Source organism: Pristiophorus japonicus, chromosome 27 (genome assembly GCF_044704955.1).
Source record: "Pristiophorus japonicus isolate sPriJap1 chromosome 27, sPriJap1.hap1, whole genome shotgun sequence".
NCBI lineage: Eukaryota > Metazoa > Chordata > Chondrichthyes > Pristiophoridae > Pristiophorus > Pristiophorus japonicus.
The window spans coordinates 8,018,487-8,041,652 of NC_092003.1; the positions used below are offsets into that span (position 1 = coordinate 8,018,487).

The 23,166-nt window shown below is 43.4% G+C and overlaps 1 protein-coding gene and 4 non-coding genes across 5 annotated transcripts in view; 4 read left to right on the forward strand and 1 right to left on the reverse strand.

Moving 5' to 3' along the window:
• Positions 1-23,166, reverse strand: part of LOC139239340 (ribosomal protein S6 kinase alpha-5-like) — a 121,861-nt gene that overhangs the window by 39,067 nt on the left and 59,628 nt on the right. The window lies entirely within an intron of this gene.
• LOC139239545 (U2 spliceosomal RNA) lies at positions 6,322-6,518 on the forward strand. Its single transcript, XR_011588665.1, has one exon. It is a non-coding gene; the product is annotated as a U2 spliceosomal RNA (small nuclear RNA).
• Positions 9,042-9,238, forward strand: LOC139239546 (U2 spliceosomal RNA). Its single transcript, XR_011588666.1, has one exon. It is a non-coding gene; the product is annotated as a U2 spliceosomal RNA (small nuclear RNA).
• Positions 11,340-11,536, forward strand: LOC139239547 (U2 spliceosomal RNA). The gene has a single exon (XR_011588667.1). It is a non-coding gene; the product is annotated as a U2 spliceosomal RNA (small nuclear RNA).
• LOC139239550 (U2 spliceosomal RNA) lies at positions 12,692-12,888 on the forward strand. Its single transcript, XR_011588669.1, has one exon. It is a non-coding gene; the product is annotated as a U2 spliceosomal RNA (small nuclear RNA).

Here is a 23,166-nt window from a genome sequence, read left to right on the forward strand (position 1 = left end):
TCAGGGTAAGGGACACTCACTAACTGTACAGAGTCACTGTTTATTCAGGGTAAGGGTCACTCACTGTGTAACTGTACAGACTCACTGTTTATTCAGGGTAAGGGTCACTCAATGTAACTGTACAGAGTTACTGTTTAATGAGGGTAAGGGTCACTCACTGTGTAACTGTACAGAGTCACTGTTTATTTAGGGTAAGGGTCACTCACTGTGTAACTGTACAGAGTAACTGTTTATTCAGGGCAAGGGTCACTCACTGTGTAACTGTACAGAGTCACTGTTTATTCAGGGTAAGGTTCACTCACTGTAACTGTACACAGTCACTGTTTATTCAGGGTAAGTGTCACTCAATGTAACCGCACAGAGTCACTGTTTAATGAGGGTAAGGGTCACTCACTGTGTAACTGTACAGAGTCACTGTTTATTTAGGGTAAGGGTCACTCACTGTGTAACTGTACAGAGTCACTGTTTATTCAGGGTAAGGGTCACTCACTGTAACTGTACAGAGTCACTGTTTATTCAGGGTAAGGGTCACTCACTGTGTAACTGTACAGAGTCACTGTTTATTCAGGGTAAGGGTCACTCACTGTAACTGTACAGAGTCACTGTTTATTCAGGGTAAGGGTCACTCACTGTGTAACTGTACAGAGTCACTGTTTATTCAGGGTAAGGGTCACTCACTAACTGTACAGAGTCACTGTTTATTCAGGGTAAGGGTCACTCACTGTGTAACTGTACAGAGTCATTGTTTATTCAGGGTAAGGGTCACTCACTGTGTAACTGTACAGAGTCACTGTTTATTCAGGGTAAGGGTCACTCACTGTGTAACTGTACAGAGTCACTGTTTATTCAGGGTAAGGGTCACTCACTGTGTAACTGTACAGAGTCACTGTTTATTCAGGGTAAGGGTCACTCACTGTGTAACTGTACAGAGTCACTGTTTATTCAGGGTAAGGGTCACTCATAAACTGTACAGAGTCACTGTTTATTCAGGTTAAGGGTCACTCACTGTAACTGTACAGAATCACTATGTATTGAGGGTAAGGGTCACTCACTGTAACTGTACAGAGTCACTGTTTATTCAGGGTAAGGGTCACTCACTGGAACTGTACAGAGTCACTGTTTATTCAGGGTAAGGGTCACTCACTGTAACTGTACAGAGTCACTGTTTATTCAGGGTAAGGGTCACTCACTGTGTAACTGTACAGAGTCACTGTTTATTCAGGGTAAGGGTCACTCAATGTAACTGCACAGAGTCACTGTTTATTCAGGGTAAGGGTCACTCACTTTAACTGTACAGAGTAACTTTTATTCAGGGTAAGGGTCACTCACTGTGTAACTGTTCAGAGTCACTGTGTATTCAGAATAAGGGACACTCACTGTGTAACTGTACAGAGTCACGGTTTAATCAGGGTAAGGGTCACTCACTGTGTAACTGTAGAGAGTCACTGTTTATTCAGGGTAAGGGACACTCACTGTGTAACTGTGCAGTGTCACTGTTTATTCAAGGTAAGGGTCACTCACTGTAACTGTACAGAGTCACTGTTTATTCAGGGTAAGAGTCACTCACTGTAACTGTACAGAGTCACTGTTTATTCAGGGTAAGAGTCACTCACTGTAACTGTACAGAGTCACTGTTTATTCAGGGTAAGGGTCACTCACTGTGTAACTGTACAGAGTCACTGTTTATTCAGAGTAAGGGTCACTCACTGTAACTGTACAGAGTCACAGTTTATTCAGGGTAAGGGTCACTCACTGTGTAACTGTGCAGTGTCACTGTTTATTCAAGGTAAGGGTCACTCACTGTAACTGTACAGAGTCACTGTTTATTCAGGGTAAGAGTCACTCACTGTAACTGTACAGAGTCACTGTTTATTCAGGGTAAGGATCACTCACTGTGTAACTGTCCAGAGTCACTGTTTATTCAGGGTAAGGGTCACTCACTGTGTAAATGTACAGAGTCGCTGTTTATTCAGGGTAAGGGTCACTCACTAACTGTACAGAGTCACTGTTTATTCAATGTAAGGGTCACTCACTAACTGTACAGAGTCACTGTTTATTCAGGGTAAGGGTCACTCACTATGTAAATGTACAGAGTCACTGTTTATTCAGGGTAAGGGTCACTCACTGTGTAACTGTAAAGAGTCACTGTTTATTCAGGGTAAGGGTCACTCACTAACTGTACAGAGTCACTGTTTATTCAGGGTAAGGGTCACTCACTGTGTAACTGTACAGAGTCACTGTTTATTCAGGGTAAGGGTCACTCACTGTAACTGTACAGAGTCACTGTTTATTCAGGGTAAGGGTCACTCACTGTGTAACTGTAGAGAGTCACTGTTTATTCAGGGTAAGGGACACTCACTGTGTAACTGTACAGAGTCACTGTTTATTCAGGGTAAGGGTCACTCACTGTGCAACTGTACAGAGTCACTGTTTAATCAGGGTAAGGGACACTCACTAACTGTACAGAGTCACTGTTTATTCAGGGTAAGGGTCACTCACTGTGTAACTGTACAGAGTCACTGTTTATTCAGGGTAAGGGACACTCACTGTGTAACTGTACAGAGTCACTGTTTATTCAGGGTAAGGGTCACTCACTGTGCAACTGTTCAGAGTCACTGTGTATTCAGAATAAGGGACACTCACTGTGTAACTGTACAGAGTCACGGTTTAATCAGGGTAAGGGTCACTCACTGTGTAACTGTAGAGAGTCACTGTTTATTCAGGGTAAGGGACACTCACTGTGTAACTGTACAGAGTCACTGTTTATTCAGGGTAAGGGTCACTCACTGTGCAACTGTACAGAGTCACTGTTTAATCAGGGTAAGGGACACTCACTAACTGTACAGAGTCACTGTTTATTCAGGGTAAGGGTCACTCACTGTGTAACTGTACAGACTCACTGTTTATTCAGGGTAAGGGACACTCACTAACTGTACAGAGTCACTGTTTATTCAGGGTAAGGGTCACTCACTGTGTAACTGTACAGAGTCACTGTTTATTCAGGGTAAGGGTCACTCACTGTAACTGTACAGAGTCACTGTTTATTCAGGGTAAGGGTCACTCACTGTGTAACTGTACAGAGTCACTGTTTATTCAGGGTAAGGGTCACTCACTGTAACTGTACAGAGTCACTGTTTATTCAGGGTAAGGGTCACTCACTGTGTAACTGTACAGAGTCACTGTTTATTCAGGGTAAGGGTCACTCACTAACTGTACAGAGTCACTGTTTATTCAGGGTAAGGGTCACTCACTGTGTAACTGTACAGAGTCATTGTTTATTCAGGGTAAGGGTCACTCACTGTGTAACTGTACAGAGTCACTGTTTATTCAGGGTAAGGGTCACTCACTGTGTAACTGTACAGAGTCACTGTTTATTCAGGGTAAGGGTCACTCACTGTGTAACTGTACAGAGTCACTGTTTATTCAGGGTAAGGGTCACTCACTGTGTAACTGTACAGAGTCACTGTTTATTCTTGGTAAGGGTCACTCACTGTAACTGTACAGAGTCACTGTTTATTCAGGGTAAGGGTCACTCACTGTGTAACTGTACAGAGTCGCTGTTTATTCAGGGTAAGGGTCACTCACTAACTGTACAGAGTCACTGTTTATTCAATGTAAGGGTCACTCACTAACTGTACAGAGTCACTGTTTATTCAGGGTAAGGGTCACTCACTATGTAAATGTACAGAGTCACTGTTTATTCAGGGTAAGGGTCACTCACTGTGTAACTGTAAAGAGTCACTGTTTATTCAGGGTAAGGGTCACTCACTAACTGTACAGAGTCACTGTTTATTCAGGGTAAGGGTCACTCACTGTGTAACTGTACAGAGTCACTGTTTATTCAGGGTAAGGGTCACTCACTGTAACTGTACAGAGTCACTGTTTATTCAGGGTAAGGGTCACTCACTGTGTAACTGTAGAGAGTCACTGTTTATTCAGGGTAAGGGACACTCACTGTGTAACTGTACAGAGTCACTGTTTATTCAGGGTAAGGGTCACTCACTGTGCAACTGTACAGAGTCACTGTTTAATCAGGGTAAGGGACACTCACTAACTGTACAGAGTCACTGTTTATTCAGGGTAAGGGTCACTCACTGTGTAACTGTACAGAGTCACTGTTTATTCAGGGTAAGGGACACTCACTGTGTAACTGTACAGAGTCACTGTTTATTCAGGGTAAGGGTCACTCACTGTGCAACTGTTCAGAGTCACTGTTTATTGAGGGTAAGGGTCACTCACTGTGTAACTGTACAGAGTCACTGTTTATTCAGGGTAAGGGTCACTCACTGTGTAACTGTACAGAGTCACTGTGTATTCAGAATAAGGGACACTCACTGTGTAACTGTACAGAGTCACGGTTTAATCAGGGTAAGGGTCACTCACTGTGTAACTGTAGAGAGTCACTGTTTATTCAGGGTAAGGGACACTCACTGTGTAACTGTACAGAGTCACTGTTTATTCAGGGTAAGGGTCACTCACTGTGCAACTGTACAGAGTCACTGTTTAATCAGGGTAAGGGACACTCACTAACTGTACAGAGTCACTGTTTATTCAGGGTAAGGGTCACTCACTGTGTAACTGTACAGACTCACTGTTTATTCAGGGTAAGGGTCACTCAATGTAACTGTACAGAGTTACTGTTTAATGAGGGTAAGGGTCACTCACTGTGTAACTGTACAGAGTCACTGTTCATTTAGGGTAAGGGTCACTCACTGTGTAACTGTACAGAGTAACTGTTTATTCAGGGCAAGGGTCACTCACTGTGTAACTGTACAGAGTCACTGTTTATTCAGGGTAAGGTTCACTCACTGTAACTGTACACAGTCACTGTTTATTCAGGGTAAGTGTCACTCAATGTAACCGTACAGAGTCACTGTTTAATGAGGGTAAGGGTCACTCACTGTGTAACTGTACAGAGTCACTGTTTATTTAGGGTAAGGGTCACTCACTGTGTAACTGTACAGAGTCACTGTTTATTCAGGGTAAGGGTCACTCACTGTAACTGTACAGAGTCACTGTTTATTCAGGGTAAGGGTCACTCACTGTGTAACTGTACAGAGTCACTGTTTATTCAGGGTAAGGGTCACTCACTGTAACTGTACAGAGTCACTGTTTATTCAGGGTAAGGGTCACTCACTGTGTAACTGTACAGAGTCACTGTTTATTCAGGGTAAGGGTCACTCACTAACTGTACAGAGTCACTGTTTATTCAGGGTAAGGGTCACTCACTGTGTAACTGTACAGAGTCATTGTTTATTCAGGGTAAGGGTCACTCACTGTGTAACTGTACAGAGTCACTGTTTATTCAGGGTAAGGGTCACTCACTGTGTAACTGTACAGAGTCACTGTTTATTCAGGGTAAGGGTCACTCACTGTGTAACTGTACAGAGTCACTGTTTATTCAGGGTAAGGGTCACTCACTGTGTAACTGTACAGAGTCACTGTTTATTCAGGGTAAGGGTCACTCATAAACTGTACAGAGTCACTGTTTATTCAGGTTAAGGGTCACTCACTGTAACTGTACAGAATCACTATGTATTGAGGGTAAGGGTCACTCACTGTAACTGTACAGAGTCACTGTTTATTCAGGGTAAGGGTCACTCACTGGAACTGTACAGAGTCACTGTTTATTCAGGGTAAGGGTCACTCACTGTAACTGTACAGAGTCACTGTTTATTCAGGGTAAGGGTCACTCACTGTGTAACTGTACAGAGTCACTGTTTATTCAGGGTAAGGGTCACTCAATGTAACTGCACAGAGTCACTGTTTATTCAGGGTAAGGGTCACTCACTTTAACTGTACAGAGTAACTTTTATTCAGGGTAAGGGTCACTCACTGTGTAACTGTACAGAGTCACTGTTTATTCAGGGTAAGGGTCACTCACTGTCACTGTACAGAGTCACTGTTTATTCAGGATAAGGGTCACTCACTGTTACTGTACAGAGTCACTGTTTATTCAGGGTAAGGGTCACTCACTGTGTAACTGTACAGAGTCACTGTTTATTCAGGGTAAGGGTCACTCACTGTAACTGTACAGAGTCACTGTTTATTCAGGGTAATGGTCACTCACTGTGTAACTGTACAGATTCACTGTTTATTCATTTTAAGGGTCACTCACTGTGTAACTGTACAGAATCACTGTTTATTCAGGGTAAGGGTCACTCACTGTGTAACTGTACAGATTCACTGTTTATTCAGGGTAAGGGTCACTCACTGTGTAACTGTACAGAATCACTGTTTATTCAGGGTAAGGGTCACTCACTGTGTAACTGTACAGATTCAGTGTTTATTCAGGGTCAGGGTCGCTCATTGTAACTGTGCAGAGCTGGCCTTTTGGCTAAGATCATGCGTAACTGACCTGACAGGGGAGTAGCCACCATGACCTCCGGGTGGTTTTCCCGGATCAGGAAGGTTTCTGCTTGCTTTTTTGGAAACAGGAGGTGGGTGGGGGGCCTGACCCATCCACCTCCATGGCACGAACCTGGTATTGCAGTACTTCCAGGAACAGTGCAGTGGCTCTAGGCCTTTTGGCTAAGAGCATTGGCGCAGAGTGATCCTTGGCATGTGCAAGGTGACCTCTGGCGTTTGTGATTTGACAAAGAATTGGAAAGATTGGCTACGAATTTCAAAAAAAAAACTGTACAGAGTCACTGTTTATTCAGGGTAAGGGTCACTCACTGTAACTGTACAGAGTCACTGTTTATTCAGGGTAAGGGTCACTCACTGTGTAACTGTACAGAGTCACTGTTTATTCAGGGTAAGGGTCACTCACTGTGTAACTGTACAGAGTCACTGTTTATTCAGGGTAAGGGACACTCGCTGTGTAACTGTACAGAGTCACTGTTTATTCAGGGTAAGGGTCACTCACTGTAACTGTACAGAGTCACTGTTTATTCAGGGTAAGGGTCACTCACTGTAACTGTACAGAGTCACTGTTTATTCAGGGTAAGGGTCACTCACTGTAACTGTACAGAGTCACTGTTTATTCAGGGTAAGGGTCACTCACTGTAACTGTACAGAGTCACTGTTTATTCAGGGTAAGGGTCACTCACTTTAACTGTACAGAGTAACTTTTATTCAGGGTAAGGGTCACTCACTGTGTAACTGTACAGAGTCACTGTTTATTCAGGGTAAGGGTCACTCAATGTAACTGTACAGAGTCACTGTTTATTCAGGGTAAGGTTCACTCACTGTAACTGTACACAGTCACTGTTTATTCAGGGTAAGTGTCACTCAATGTAACTGTACAGAGTCACTGTTTAATGAGGGTAAGGGTCACTCACTGTGTAACTGTACAGAGTCACTGTTTATTCAGGGTAAGAGTCACTCAATGTAACTGTACAGAGTCACTGTTTATTCAGGGTAAGGTTCACTCACTGTAACTGTACACAGTCACTGTTTATTCAGGGTAAGGGTCACTCACTGTAACTGTACAGAGTCACTGTTTATTCAGGGTAAGGGTCACTCACTGTGTAACTGTACAGAGTCACTGTTTATTCAGGGTAAGGGTCACTCACTAACTGTACAGAGTCACTGTTTATTCAGGGTAAGGGTCACTCACTGTGTAACTGTACAGAGTCATTGTTTATTCAGGGTAAGGGTCACTCACTGTGTAACTGTACAGAGTCACTGTTTATTCAGGGTAAGGGTCACTCACTGTGTAACTGTACAGAGTCACTGTTTATTCAGGGTAAGGGTCACTCACTGTGTAACTGTACAGAGTCACTGTTTATTCAGGGTAAGGGTCACTCACTGTGTAACTGTACAGAGTCACTGTTTATTCTTGGTAAGGGTCACTCACTGTAACTGTACAGAGTCACTGTTTATTCAGGGTAAGGGTCACTCACTGTGTAACTGTACAGAGTCGCTGTTTATTCAGGGTAAGGGTCACTCACTGTAACTGTACAGTGTCACTGTTTATTCAGGGTAAGGGTCACTCACTGTGTAACTGTACAGAGTCACTGTTTATTCAGGGTAAGGGTCACTCACTGTGTAACTGTACAGAGTCACTGTTTATTCAGGGTAAGGGTCACTCACTGTGTAACTGTACAGAGTCACTGTTTATTCAGGGTAAGGGTCACTCACTAACTGTACCGAGTCACTGTTTATTCAGGGTAAGGGTCTCTCACTGTAACTGTACAGAGTCACTGTTTATTCAGGGTAAGGGTCACTCACTGTGTAACTGTACAGAGTCATTGTTTATTCAGGGTAAGGGTCACTCACTGTGTAACTGTACAGAGTCACTGTTTATTCAGGGTAAGGATCACTCACTAACTGTGCAGAGTCACTGTTTATTCAGGGTAAGGGTCACTCACTGTGTAACTGTACAGAGTCACTGTTTATTCAGGGTAAGGGTCACTCACTGTGTAACTGTACAGAATCACTGTTTATTCAGGGTAAGGGTCACTCACTGTGTAACTGTACAGACTCACTGTTTATTCAGGGTAAGGGTCACTCACTGTGTAACTGTACAGAGTCACTGTTTATTCAGGGTAAGGGTCACTCACTGTAACTGTACAGAGTCACTGTTTATTCAGCAGGGTAAGGGTCACTCACTGTGTAACTGTACAGAGTCACTGTTTATTCAGGGTAAGGGTCACTCACTGTCACTGTACAGAGTCACTGTTTATTCAGGATAAGGGTCACTCACTGTTACTGTACAGAGTCACTGTTTATTCAGGGTAAGGGTCACTCACTGTGTAACTGTACAGAGTCACTGTTTATTCAGGGTAAGGGTCACTCACTGTAACTGTACAGAGTCACTGTTTATTCAGGGTAATGGTCACTCACTGTGTAACTGTACAGATTCACTGTTTATTCATTTTAAGGGTCACTCACTGTGTAACTGTACAGAATCACTGTTTATTCAGGGTAAGGGTCACTCACTGTGTAACTGTACAGATTCACTGTTTATTCAGGGTAAGGGTCACTCACTGTGTAACTGTACAGAATCACTGTTTATTCAGGGTAAGGGTCACTCACTGTGTAACTGTACAGATTCAGTGTTTATTCAGGGTCAGGGTCGCTCATTGTAACTGTGCAGAGCTGGCCTTTTGGCTAAGATCATGCGTAACTGACCTGACAGGGGAGTAGCCACCATGACCTCCGGGTGGTTTTCCCGGATCAGGAAGGTTTCTGCTTGCTTTTTTGGAAACAGGAGGTGGGTGGGGGGCCTGACCCATCCACCTCCATGGCACGAACCTGGTATTGCAGTACTTCCAGGAACGGTGCAGTGGCTCTAGGCCTTTTGGCTAAGAGCATTGGCGCAGAGTGATCCTTGGCATGTGCAAGGTGACCTCTGGCGTTTGTGATTTGACAAAGAATTGGAAAGATTGGCTACGAATTTCAAAAAAAAAACTGTACAGAGTCACTGTTTATTCAGGGTAAGGGTCACTCACTGTAACTGTACAGAGTCACTGTTTATTCAGGGTAAGGGTCACTCACTGTGTAACTGTACAGAGTCACTGTTTATTCAGGGTAAGGGTCACTCACTGTAACTGTACAGAGTCACTGTTTATTCAGGGTAAGGGTCACTCACTGTGTAACTGTACAGAGTCACTGTTTATTCAGGGTAAGGGTCACTCACTGTGTAACTGTACAGAGTCACTGTTTATTCAGGGTAAGGGACACTCGCTGTGTAACTGTACAGAGTCACTGTTTATTCAGGGTAAGGGTCACTCACTGTAACTGTACAGAGTCACTGTTTATTCAGGGTAAGGGTCACTCACTGTAACTGTACAGAGTCACTGTTTATTCAGGGTAAGGGTCACTCACTGTAACTGTACAGAGTCACTGTTTATTCAGGGTAAGGGTCACTCACTGTAACTGTACAGAGTCACTGTTTATTCAGGGTAAGGGTCACTCACTTTAACTGTACAGAGTAACTTTTATTCAGGGTAAGGGTCACTCACTGTGTAACTGTACAGAGTCACTGTTTATTCAGGGTAAGGGTCACTCAATGTAACTGTACAGAGTCACTGTTTATTCAGGGTAAGGTTCACTCACTGTAACTGTACACAGTCACTGTTTATTCAGGGTAAGTGTCACTCAATGTAACTGTACAGAGTCACTGTTTAATGAGGGTAAGGGTCACTCACTGTGTAACTGTACAGAGTCACTGTTTATTCAGGGTAAGAGTCACTCACTGTGTAACTGTACAGAGTCACTGTTTATTCAGGGTAAGGGTCACTCACTGTAACTGTACAGTGTCACTGTTTATTCAGGGTAAGGGTCACTCACTGTGTAACTGTACAGAGTCACTGTTTATTCAGGGTAAGGGTCACTCACTGTGTAACTGTACAGAGTCACTGTTTATTCAGGGTAAGGGTCACTCACTGTGTAACTGTACAGAGTCACTGTTTATTCAGGGTAAGGGTCACTCACTAACTGTACCGAGTCACTGTTTATTCAGGGTAAGGGTCTCTCACTGTAACTGTACAGAGTCACTGTTTATTCAGGGTAAGGGTCACTCACTGTGTAACTGTACAGAGTCATTGTTTATTCAGGGTAAGGGTCACTCACTGTGTAACTGTACAGAGTCACTGTTTATTCAGGGTAAGGATCACTCACTAACTGTGCAGAGTCACTGTTTATTCAGGGTAAGGGTCACTCACTGTGTAACTGTACAGAGTCACTGTTTATTCAGGGTAAGGGTCACTCACTGTGTAACTGTACAGAATCACTGTTTATTCAGGGTAAGGGTCACTCACTGTGTAACTGTACAGACTCACTGTTTATTCAGGGTAAGGGTCACTCACTGTGTAACTGTACAGAGTCACTGTTTATTCAGGGTAAGGGTCACTCACTGTAACTGTACAGAGTCACTGTTTATTCAGCAGGGTAAGGGTCACTCACTGTGTAACTGTACAGAGTCACTGTTTATTCAGGGTAAGGGTCACTCACTGTCACTGTACAGAGTCACTGTTTATTCAGGATAAGGGTCACTCACTGTTACTGTACAGAGTCACTGTTTATTCAGGGTAAGGGTCACTCACTGTGTAACTGTACAGAGTCACTGTTTATTCAGGGTAAGGGTCACTCACTGTAACTGTACAGAGTCACTGTTTATTCAGGGTAATGGTCACTCACTGTGTAACTGTACAGATTCACTGTTTATTCATTTTAAGGGTCACTCACTGTGTAACTGTACAGAATCACTGTTTATTCAGGGTAAGGGTCACTCACTGTGTAACTGTACAGATTCACTGTTTATTCAGGGTAAGGGTCACTCACTGTGTAACTGTACAGAATCACTGTTTATTCAGGGTAAGGGTCACTCACTGTGTAACTGTACAGATTCAGTGTTTATTCAGGGTCAGGGTCGCTCATTGTAACTGTGCAGAGCTGGCCTTTTGGCTAAGATCATGCGTAACTGACCTGACAGGGGAGTAGCCACCATGACCTCCGGGTGGTTTTCCCGGATCAGGAAGGTTTCTGCTTGCTTTTTTGGAAACAGGAGGTGGGTGGGGGGCCTGACCCATCCACCTCCATGGCACGAACCTGGTATTGCAGTACTTCCAGGAACGGTGCAGTGGCTCTAGGCCTTTTGGCTAAGAGCATTGGCGCAGAGTGATCCTTGGCATGTGCAAGGTGACCTCTGGCGTTTGTGATTTGACAAAGAATTGGAAAGATTGGCTACGAATTTCAAAAAAAAAACTGTACAGAGTCACTGTTTATTCAGGGTAAGGGTCACTCACTGTAACTGTACAGAGTCACTGTTTATTCAGGGTAAGGGTCACTCACTGTGTAACTGTACAGAGTCACTGTTTATTCAGGGTAAGGGTCACTCACTGTAACTGTACAGAGTCACTGTTTATTCAGGGTAAGGGTCACTCACTGTGTAACTGTACAGAGTCACTGTTTATTCAGGGTAAGGGTCACTCACTGTGTAACTGTACAGAGTCACTGTTTATTCAGGGTAAGGGACACTCGCTGTGTAACTGTACAGAGTCACTGTTTATTCAGGGTAAGGGTCACTCACTGTAACTGTACAGAGTCACTGTTTATTCAGGGTAAGGGTCACTCACTGTAACTGTACAGAGTCACTGTTTATTCAGGGTAAGGGTCACTCACTGTAACTGTACAGAGTCACTGTTTATTCAGGGTAAGGGTCACTCACTGTAACTGTACAGAGTCACTGTTTATTCAGGGTAAGGGTCACTCACTGTGTAACTGTACAGAGTCACTGTTTATTCAGAGTAAGGGTCACTCACTGTGTAACTGTACAGAGTCACTGTTTAATCAGGGTAAGGGACACTCACTAACTGTACAGAGTCACTGTTTATTCAGGGTAAGGGTCACTCACTGTGTAACTGTACAGAGTCACTGTTTATTCAGGGTAAGGGTCACTCACTGTGTAACTGTACAGAGTCACTGTTTATTCAGGGTAAGGGTCACTCACTGTGTAACTGTACAGAGTCACTGTTTATTCAGGGTAAGGGTCACTCACTGTGTAACTGTACAGAGTCACTGTTTATTCAGGGTAAGGGTCACTCACTGTGTAAATGTACAGAGTCGCTGTTTATTCAGGGTAAGGGTCACTCACTAACTGTACAGAGTCACTGTTTATTCAATGTAAGGGTCACTCACTAACTGTACAGAGTCACTGTTTATTCAGGGTAAGGGTCACTCACTGTGTAACTGTACAGATTCAGTGTTTATTCAGGGTAAGGGTCGCTCATTGTAACTGTGCAGAGCTGGCCTTTTGGCTAAGATCATGCGTAACTGACCTGACAGGGGAGTAGCCACCATGACCTCCGGGTGGTTCTCCCGGATCAGGATGGTTTCTGCTTGCTTTTTTGGAAACAGGAGGTGGGTGGGGTGCCTGACCCATCCACCTCCATGGCACGAACCTGGTATTGCAGTACTTCCAGGAACGGTGCAGTGGCTCTAGGCCTTTTGGCTAAGAGCATTGGCGCAGAGTGATCCTTGGCATGTGCAAGGTGACCTCTGGCGTTTGTGATTTGACAAAGAATTGGAAAGATTGGCTACGAATTTCAAAAAAAAAACTGTACAGAGTCACTGTTTATTCAGGGTAAGGGTCACTCACTGTGTAACTGTACAGAGTCACTGTTTATTCAGGGTAATGGTCACTCACTGTGTAACTGTACAGAGTCACTGTTTATTCAGAGTAAGGGTCACTCACTGTGTAACTGTCCAGAGTCACTGTTTAATCAGGGTAAGGGACACTCACTAACTGTACAGAGTCACTGTTTATTCAGGGTAAGGGTCACTCACTGTGTAACTGTACAGAGTCACTGTTTATTCAGGGTAAGGGTCACTCACTGTGTAACTGTACAGAGTCACTGTTTATTCAGGGTAAGGGTCACTCACTGTGTAACTGTACAGAGTCACTGTTTATTCAGGGTAAGGGTCACTCACTGTGTAACTGTACAGAGTCACTGTTTATTCAGGGTAAGGGTCACTCACTGTAACTGTACAGAGTCACTGTTTATTCAGGGTAAGGGTCACTCACTGTAACTGTACAGAGTCACTGTTTATTCAGGGTAAGGGTCACTCACTGTGTAACTGTACAGAGTCACTGTTTATTCAGGGTAAGGGTCACTCAATGTAACTGTACAGAGTCACTGTTTATTCAGGGTAAGGGTCACTCACTGTAACTGTACAGAGTCACTGTTTATTCAGGGTAAGAGTCACTCACTGTGCAACTGTATAGAGTCACTGTTTATTCAGGGTAAGGGTCACTCACTGTGTAACTGTACAGATTCAATGTTTATTCAGGGTAAGGGTCACTCACTGTGTAACTGTACAGAGTCACTGTTTATTCAGGGTAAGGGTCACTCACTGTCACTGTACAGAGTCACTGTTTATTCAGGGTAAGGGTCACTCACTGTGTAACTGTACAGAGTCACTGTTTATTCAGGGTAAGGGTCACTCACTGTGTAACTGTACAGAGTCACTGTTTATTCAGGGTAAGGGTCACTCAATGAAACTGTACAGAGTCACTGTTTATTCAGGGTAAGGTTCACTCACTGTAACTGTACACAGTCACTGTTTATTCAGGGTAAGTGTCACTCAATGTAACTGTACAGAGTCACTGTTTAATGAGGGTAAGGGTCACTCACTGTGTAACTGTACAGAGTCACTGTTTATTCAGGGGAAGGGTCACTCACTGTAACTGTACAGAGTCGCTGTTTATTCAGCAGGGTAAGGGTCACTCACTGTGTAACTGTACAGAGTCACTGTTTATTCAGGGTAAGGGTCACTCACTCTAACTGTACAGAGTCACTGTTTATTCAGGGTAAGGGTCACTCACTGTTACTGTACAGAGTCACTGTTTATTCAGGGTAAGGGTCACTCACTGTGTAACTGCACAGAGTCACTGTTTATTCAGGGTAAGGGTCACTCACTAACCGTACAGAGTCACTATTTATTCAGGGTAAGGGTCACTCACTGTAACTGTACAGTGTCACTGTTTATTCAGGGTAAGGGTCACTCACTGTGTAACTGTACAGAGTAACTGTTTATTCAGGGTAATGGTCACTCACTGTAACTGTACAGAGTCGCTGTTTATTCAGGGTAAGGGTCACTCACTAACTGTACAGAGTCACTGTTTATTCAGGGTAAGGGTCACTCACTGTAACTGTACAGAGTCACTGTTTATTCAGGGTAAGGGTCACTCACTGTGTAACTGTATAGAGTCACTGTTTATTCAGGGTAAGGTTCACTCACTGTGTAACTGTACAGAGTCACTGTTTATTCAGGGTAAGGGTCACTCACTGTGTAACTGTACAGAGTCACTGTTTATTCAGGGTAAGGGTCACTCACTAACTGTACAGAGTCACTGTTTATTCAGGGTAAGGGTCACTCACTGTAACTGTACAGAGTCACTGTTTATTCAGGGTAAGGGTCACTCACTGTGTAACTGTATAGAGTCACTGTTTATTCAGGGTAAGGGTCACTCACTGTGTAACTGTACAGAGTCACTGTTTATTCAGGGTAAGGGTCACTCACTGTGTAACTGTACAGAGTCACTGTTTATTCAGGGTAAGGTTCACTCACTGTGTAACTGTACAGAGTCACTGTTTATTCAGGGTAAGGTTCACTCACTGTAACTACACAGTCACTGTTTATTCAGGGTAAGTGTCACTCAATGTAACTGTACAGAGTCACTGTTTATTCAGGTAAGGGTCACTCACTGTGTAACTGTACAGACTCACTGTTTATTCAGGGTAAGGGTCACTCACTGTAACTGTACAGAGTCGCTGTTTATTCAGCAGGGTAAGGGTCACTCACTGTGTAACTGTACACAGTCACTGTTTATTCAGGGTAAGTGTCACTCAATGTAACTGTACAGAGTCACTGTTTAATGAGGGTAAGGGTCACTCACTGTGTAACTGTACAGAGTCACTGTTTATTCAGGGTAAGGGTCACTCACTGTAACTGTACAGAGTCGCTGTTTATTCAGCAGGGTAAGGGTCACTCACTGTGTAACTGTATAGAGTCACTGTTTATTCAGGGTAAGGGTCACTCACTGTGTAACTGTACAGAGTCACTGTTTATTCAGGGTAAGGGTCACTCAATGAAACTGTACAGAGTCACTGTTTATTCAGGGTAAGGTTCACTCACTGTAACTGTACACAGTCACTGTTTATTCAGGGTAAGTGTCACTCAATGTAACTGTACAGAGTCACTGTTTAATGAGGGTAAGGGTCACTCACTGTGTAACTGTACAGAGTCACTGTTTATTCAGGGGAAGGGTCACTCACTGTAACTGTACAGAGTCGCTGTTTATTCAGCAGGGTAAGGGTCACTCACTGTGTAACTGTACAGAGTCACTGTTTATTCAGGGTAAGGGTCACTCACTCTAACTGTACAGAGTCACTGTTTATTCAGGGTAAGGGTCACTCACTGTTACTGTACAGAGTCACTGTTTATTCAGGGTAAGGGTCACTCACTGTGTAACTGCACAGAGTCACTGTTTATTCAGGGTAAGGGTCACTCACTAACCGTACAGAGTCACTGTTTATTCAGGGTAAGGGTCACTCACTGTAACTGTACAGTGTCACTGTTTATTCAGGGTAAGGGTCACTCACTGTGTAACTGTACAGAGTAACTGTTTATTCAGGGTAATGGTCACTCACTGTAACTGTACAGAGTCGCTGTTTATTCAGGGTAAGGGTCACTCACTAACTGTACAGAGTCACTGTTTATTCAGGGTAAGGGTCACTCACTGTAACTGTACAGAGTCACTGTTTATTCAGGGTAAGGGTCACTCACTGTGTAACTGTACAGAGTCACTGTTTATTCAGGGTAAGGGTCACTCACTAACTGTACAGAGTCACTGTTTATTCAGGGTAAGGGTCACTCACTGTAACTGTACAGAGTCATTGTTTATTCAGGGTAAGGGTCACTCACTGTGTAACTGTATAGAGTCACTGTTTATTCAGGGTAAGGGTCACTCACTGTGTAACTGTACAGAGTCACTGTTTATTCAGGGTAAGGGTCACTCACTGTGTAACTGTACAGAGTCACTGTTTATTCAGGGTAAGGTTCACTCACTGTGTAACTGTACAGAGTCACTGTTTATTCAGGGTAAGGTTCACTCACTGTAACTACACAGTCACTGTTTATTCAGGGTAAGTGTCACTCAATGTAACTGTACAGAGTCACTGTTTATTCAGGTAAGGGTCACTCACTGTGTAACTGTACAGAGTCACTGTTTATTCAGGGTAAGGGTCACTCACTGTAACTGTACAGAGTCGCTGTTTATTCAGCAGGGTAAGGGTCACTCACTGTGTAACTGTACACAGTCACTGTTTATTCAGGGTAAGTGTCACTCAATGTAACTGTACAGAGTCACTGTTTAATGAGGGTAAGGGTCACTCACTGTGTAACTGTACAGAGTCACTGTTTATTCAGGGTAAGGGTCACTCACTGTAACTGTACAGAGTCGCTGTTTATTCAGCAGGGTAAGGGTCACTCACTGTGTAACTGTACAGAGTCACTGTTTATTCAGGGTAAGGGTCACTCACTGTGTAACTGTACAGAGTCACTGTTTATTCAGGGTAAGGGTCACTCAATGTAACTGTACAGAGTCACTGTTTATTCAGCTAAGGGTCACTCACTGTGTAACTGTACAGAGTCACTGTTTATTCAGGGTAAGGGTCACTCACTAACTGTACAGAGTCACTGTTTATTCAGGGTAAGGGTCACTCACTGTGTAACTGTACAGAGTCACTGTTTATTCAGGGTAAGGTTCACTCACTGTGTAACTGTACAGAGTCACTGTTTATTCAGGGTAAGGTTCACTCACTGTGTAACTGTACAGAGTCACTGTTTATTCAGGGTAAGGTTCACTCACTGTAACTACACAGTCACTGTTTATTCAGGGTAAGTGTCACTCAATGTAACTGTACAGAGTCACTGTTTATTCAGCTAAGGGTCACTCACTGTGTAACTGTACAGAGTCACTGTTTATTCAGGGTAAGGGTCACTCACTAACTGTACAGAGTCACTGTTTATTCAGGGTAAGGGTCACTCACTGTGTAACTGTACAGAGTCACTGTTTATTCAGGGTAAGGGTCACTCACTGTAACTGGAGAGTCACTGTTTATTCAGGGTAAGGGTCACTCACTGTGTAACTGTAGAGAGTCACTGTTTATTCAGGGTAAGGGTCACTCAATGTGTAAGTGTACAGAGTCACTGTTTATTCAGGGTAAGGGTCACTCACTGTGTAACTGTACAGAGTCACTGTTTATTCAGGGTAAGGCTCACTCACTGTGTAACTGTACAGAGTCACTGTTTATTCAGGGTAATGGTCACTCACTGTAACTGTACAGAGTCACTGTTTATTCAGGGTAAGGGTCACTCACTGTAACTGTACAGAGTCACTGTTTATTCAGGGTAAGGGTCACTCACTGTAACTGTACAGAGTCACTTTATTCAGGGTAAGGGTCACTCACTGTAACTGTACAGAGTCACTGTTTATTCAGGGTACGGGTCACTCACTGTGTAACTGTACAGAGTCACTGTTTATTCAGGGTAAGGGTCACTCACTGTGTAACTGTACAGAGTCACTGTTTATTCAGGGTAAGGTTCACTCACTGTAACTGTACACAGTCACTGTTTATTCAGGGTAAGTGTCACTCAATGTAACTGTACAGAGTCACTGTTTAATGAGGGTAAGGGTCACTCACTGTGTAACTGTACAGAGTCACTGTTTATTCAGGGTAAGGGTCACTCACTGTAACTGTACAGAGTCGCTGTTTATTCAGCAGGGTAAGGGTCACTCACTGTGTAACTGTACAGAGTCACTGTTTATTCAGGGTAAGGGTCACTCACTCTAACTGTACAGAGTCACTGTTTATTCAGGGTAAGGGTCACTCACTGTTACTGTACAGAGTCACTGTTTATTCAGGGTAAGGGTCACTCACTGTGTAACTGCACAGAGTCACTGTTTATTCAGGGTAAGGGTCACTCACTAACCGTACAGAGTCACTGTTTATTCAGGGTAATGGTCACTCACTGTAACTGTACAGAGTCGCTGTTTATTCAGGGTAAGGGTCACTCACTAACTGTACAGAGTCACTGTTTATTCAGGGTAAGGGTCACTCACTGTAACTGTACAGAGTCACTGTTTATTCAGGGTAAGGGTCACTCACTGTGTAACTGTATAGAGTCACTGTTTATTCAGGGTAAGGTTCACTCACTGTGTAACTGTACAGAGTCACTGTTTATTCAGGGTAAGGGTCACTCACTGTGTAACTGTACAGAGTCACTGTTTATTCAGGGTAAGGGTCACTCACTAACTGTACAGAGTCACTGTTTATTCAGGGTAAGGGTCACTCACTGTAACTGTACAGAGTCACTGTTTATTCAGGGTAAGGGTCACTCACTGTGTAACTGTATAGAGTCACTGTTTATTCAGGGTAAGGGTCACTCACTGTGTAACTGTACAGAGTCACTGTTTATTCAGGGTAATGGTCACTCACTGTGTAACTGTACAGAGTTACTGTTTATTCAGGGTAAGGTTCACTCACTGTGTAACTGTACAGAGTCACTGTTTATTCAGGGTAAGGTTCACTCACTGTAACTACACAGTCACTGTTTATTCAGGGTAAGTGTCACTCAATGTAACTGTACAGAGTCACTGTTTATTCAGGGTAAGGGTCACTCACTGTGTAACTGTACAGAGTCACTGTTTATTCAGGGTAAGGGTCACTCACTAACTGTACAGAGTCACTGTTTATTCAGGGTAAGGGTCACTCACTGTAACTGTACAGAGTCACTGTTTATTCAGGGTAAGGGTCACTCACTGTGTAACTGTATAGAGTCACTGTTTATTCAGGGTAAGGGTCACTCACTGTGTAACTGTACAGAGTCACTGTTTATTCAGGGTAAGGGTCACTCACTGTGTAACTGTACAGAGTCACTGTTTATTCAGGGTAAGGTTCACTCACTGTGTAACTGTACAGAGTCACTGTTTATTCAGGGTAAGGTTCACTCACTGTAACTACACAGTCACTGTTTATTCAGGGTAAGTGTCACTCAATGTAACTGTACAGAGTCACTGTTTATTCAGGTAAGGGTCACTCACTGTGTAACTGTACAGAGTCACTGTTTATTCAGGGTAAGGGTCACTCACTGTAACTGTACAGAGTCGCTGTTTATTCAGCAGGGTAAGGGTCACTCACTGTGTAACTGTACACAGTCACTGTTTATTCAGGGTAAGTGTCACTCAATGTAACTGTACAGAGTCACTGTTTAATGAGGGTAAGGGTCACTCACTGTGTAACTGTACAGAGTCACTGTTTATTCAGGGTAAGGGTCACTCACTGTAACTGTACAGAGTCGCTGTTTATTCAGCAGGGTAAGGGTCACTCACTGTGTAACTGTATAGAGTCACTGTTTATTCAGGGTAAGGGTCACTCACTGTGTAACTGTACAGAGTCACTGTTTATTCAGGGTAAGGGTCACTCACTGTGTAACTGTACAGAGTCACTGTTTATTCAGGGTAAGGCTCACTCACTGTGTAACTGTACAGAGTCACTGTTTATTCAGGGTAATGGTCACTCACTGTAACTGTACAGAGTCACTGTTTATTCAGGGTAAGGGTCACTCACTGTAACTGTACAGAGTCACTGTTTATTCAGGGTAAGGGTCACTCACTGTAACTGTACAGAGTCACTTTATTCAGGGTAAGGGTCACTCACTGTAACTGTACAGAGTCACTGTTTATTCAGGGTACGGGTCACTCACTGTGTAACTGTACAGAGTCACTGTTTATTCAGGGTAAGGGTCACTCACTGTGTAACTGTACAGAGTCACTGTTTATTCAGGGTAAGGTTCACTCACTGTAACTGTACACAGTCACTGTTTATTCAGGGTAAGTGTCACTCAATGTAACTGTACAGAGTCACTGTTTAATGAGGGTAAGGGTCACTCACTGTGTAACTGTACAGAGTCACTGTTTATTCAGGGTAAGGGTCACTCACTGTAACTGTACAGAGTCGCTGTTTATTCAGCAGGGTAAGGGTCACTCACTGTGTAACTGTACAGAGTCACTGTTTATTCAGGGTAAGGGTCACTCACTCTAACTGTACAGAGTCACTGTTTATTCAGGGTAAGGGTCACTCACTGTTACTGTACAGAGTCACTGTTTATTCAGGGTAAGGGTCACTCACTGTGTAACTGCACAGAGTCACTGTTTATTCAGGGTAAGGGTCACTCACTAACCGTACAGAGTCACTGTTTATTCAGGGTAATGGTCACTCACTGTAACTGTACAGAGTCGCTGTTTATTCAGGGTAAGGGTCACTCACTAACTGTACAGAGTCACTGTTTATTCAGGGTAAGGGTCACTCACTGTAACTGTACAGAGTCACTGTTTATTCAGGGTAAGGGTCACTCACTGTGTAACTGTATAGAGTCACTGTTTATTCAGGGTAAGGGTCACTCACTGTGTAACTGTACAGAGTCACTGTTTATTCAGGGTAAGGGTCACTCACTGTGTAACTGTACAGAGTCACTGTTTATTCAGGGTAAGGGTCACTCACTAACTGTACAGAGTCACTGTTTATTCAGGGTAAGGGTCACTCACTGTAACTGTACAGAGTCACTGTTTATTCAGGGTAAGGGTCACTCACTGTGTAACTGTATAGAGTCACTGTTTATTCAGGGTAAGGGTCACTCACTGTGTAACTGTACAGAGTCACTGTTTATTCAGGGTAATGGTCACTCACTGTGTAACTGTACAGAGTTACTGTTTATTCAGGGTAAGGTTCACTCACTGTGTAACTGTACAGAGTCACTGTTTATTCAGGGTAAGGTTCACTCACTGTAACTACACAGTCACTGTTTATTCAGGGTAAGTGTCACTCAATGTAACTGTACAGAGTCACTGTTTATTCAGGGTAAGGGTCACTCACTGTGTAACTGTACAGAGTCACTGTTTATTCAGGGTAAGGGTCACTCACTAACTGTACAGAGTCACTGTTTATTCAGGGTAAGGGTCACTCACTGTAACTGTACAGAGTCACTGTTTATTCAGGGTAAGGGTCACTCACTGTGTAACTGTATAGAGTCACTGTTTATTCAGGGTAAGGGTCACTCACTGTAACTGTACAGAGTCACTGTTTATTCAGGGTAAGGGTCACTCACTGTGTAACTGTACAGAGTCACTGTTTATTCAGGGTAAGGGTCACTCACTAACTGTACAGAGTCACTGTTTATTCAGGGTAAGGGTCACTCACTGTAACTGTACAGAGTCATTGTTTATTCAGGGTAAGGGTCACTCACTGTGTAACTGTATAGAGTCACTGTTTATTCAGGGTAAGGGTCACTCACTGTGTAACTGTACAGAGTCACTGTTTATTCAGGGTAAGGGTCACTCACTGTGTAACTGTACAGAGTCACTGTTTATTCAGGGTAAGGTTCACTCACTGTGTAACTGTACAGAGTCACTGTTTATTCAGGGTAAGGTTCACTCACTGTAACTACACAGTCACTGTTTATTCAGGGTAAGTGTCACTCAATGTAACTGTACAGAGTCACTGTTTATTCAGGTAAGGGTCACTCACTGTGTAACTGTACAGAGTCACTGTTTATTCAGGGTAAGGGTCACTCACTGTAACTGTACAGAGTCGCTGTTTATTCAGCAGGGTAAGGGTCACTCACTGTGTAACTGTACACAGTCACTGTTTATTCAGGGTAAGTGTCACTCAATGTAACTGTACAGAGTCACTGTTTAATGAGGGTAAGGGTCACTCACTGTGTAACTGTACAGAGTCACTGTTTATTCAGGGTAAGGGTCACTCACTGTAACTGTACAGAGTCGCTGTTTATTCAGCAGGGTAAGGGTCACTCACTGTGTAACTGTACAGAGTCACTGTTTATTCAGGGTAAGGGTCACTCACTGTGTAACTGTACAGAGTCACTGTTTATTCAGGGTAAGGGTCACTCAATGTAACTGTACAGAGTCACTGTTTATTCAGCTAAGGGTCACTCACTGTGTAACTGTACAGAGTCACTGTTTATTCAGGGTAAGGGTCACTCACTAACTGTACAGAGTCACTGTTTATTCAGGGTAAGGGTCACTCACTGTGTAACTGTACAGAGTCACTGTTTATTCAGGGTAAGGTTCACTCACTGTGTAACTGTACAGAGTCACTGTTTATTCAGGGTAAGGTTCACTCACTGTGTAACTGTACAGAGTCACTGTTTATTCAGGGTAAGGTTCACTCACTGTAACTACACAGTCACTGTTTATTCAGGGTAAGTGTCACTCAATGTAACTGTACAGAGTCACTGTTTATTCAGCTAAGGGTCACTCACTGTGTAACTGTACAGAGTCACTGTTTATTCAGGGTAAGGGTCACTCACTAACTGTACAGAGTCACTGTTTATTCAGGGTAAGGGTCACTCACTGTGTAACTGTACAGAGTCACTGTTTATTCAGGGTAAGGGTCACTCACTGTAACTGGAGAGTCACTGTTTATTCAGGGTAAGGGTCACTCACTGTGTAACTGTAGAGAGTCACTGTTTATTCAGGGTAAGGGTCACTCAATGTGTAAGTGTACAGAGTCACTGTTTATTCAGGGTAAGGGTCACTCACTGTGTAACTGTACAGAGTCACTGTTTATTCAGGGTAAGGCTCACTCACTGTGTAACTGTACAGAGTCACTGTTTATTCAGGGTAATGGTCAC